Source organism: Cherax quadricarinatus, chromosome 31, assembly GCF_038502225.1.
Source record: "Cherax quadricarinatus isolate ZL_2023a chromosome 31, ASM3850222v1, whole genome shotgun sequence".
Classification (NCBI taxonomy): domain Eukaryota; kingdom Metazoa; phylum Arthropoda; class Malacostraca; order Decapoda; family Parastacidae; genus Cherax; species Cherax quadricarinatus.
This window is the reverse complement of record NC_091322.1, coordinates 4,483,903-4,485,055: the sequence shown is the minus strand read 5'-3', so window position 1 is coordinate 4,485,055 and position 1,153 is coordinate 4,483,903. Positions and strand designations below refer to the sequence as shown.

The 1,153-nt window shown below is 43.8% G+C and overlaps 1 non-coding gene across 1 annotated transcript; it reads right to left on the bottom strand.

The window, feature by feature from the left end:
- Window positions 1–295: 295 nt before the first annotated feature.
- TRNAQ-CUG (transfer RNA glutamine (anticodon CUG)) lies at window positions 296–367 on the bottom strand. The gene has a single exon. It is a non-coding gene; the product is annotated as a tRNA-Gln (tRNA).
- Window positions 368–1,153: the final 786 nt, after the last annotated feature.

The following is a 1,153-nucleotide window of genomic DNA, read 5'->3' as shown; positions in this document are numbered from 1 at the left end:
AATTTTTGAAAATATATTTAATGAAAAATGGTAAGATATACAGTGGGGATAATTGAGAGAAACTTTTATTGGATAAAGCAAATAAAAACACATCTTACGAAGGGTAAGAAGTAAACAGAAATAATTATTAAATAATTATGCCTGGAATGAGTTTTGTAGGTTAACGCCCCCCGCGGCCCGGTCCGTGACCAGGCCTCAAACTTTTTCCTCCCCAGCGGGGAATCGAACCCCGGTCTCCTGGGTGACAGGCGGGGATATTCACCACTACCTACTACCAAGGGGGAAAACAGAAGATAGGTCCCACCGAGACTCGAACTCGGATTGTTGGATTCAGAGTCCAAAGTGCTAACCATTACACCATGGGACCGCTCTCTGTGTGCCTTTCTTTTTAATTATCTCTTAATTTTTCCCCGTCTTCACTTCTCTCATCTTTTCTATCATAAATACAAAATAAATTTGCGTTAGAAAATAAACACTACAAACTCGGAGACTAAACACCACTTGATAAGAAGATTTCGTCGGCCGCTCAACCTGGCCTGCCCGCCATGTACAAGGTATACAGGACTAGCTGACATCACTGACATACTCCTGTGTAGCAACTTTCTGTGGAAACTGCTCTTGTGCCTGCATATACACGAGTGTGCGCGCGCGTGCAAAAAAAAAATGTATCTTGGAAGAAATATCTGGAATCCTTTATATCTCTTGATATATACAGCACATTTCAAGAAAACCCTGGTATATGCCTCGCTCTGTGTGTGTGTGTGTGTGTGTGTGTGTGTGTGTGTGTGTGTGTGTGTGTGTGTGTGTGTGTGTGTGTGTGTGTGCGAGCGCGCGGCGCGCATCTACCCGTCGTTTTGTCAATGCGTGCGTGAATGTATGCATGCCTGCATACATCCATCCATTCATCCGTCCGTCCATCCGTCCGTCCATCCGTCCGTGAGTGAGTGCGTGCACACGTACTCTGCTTTCTTCATAACGTCCTTGCGGCTCATCTTCATCTTTAAGTGCCATCAATGTCCTCTGGCTCTCTCTCCTCGCGTCTCAAGAAAACTGTTCCTATTCATTTTACTAAATCAACCAAATATTTTATATACCTATAGCCCAGCCTCGTAATTCTACTGCTCCATTGTTATGATAAGTTCTTTAAGTATCT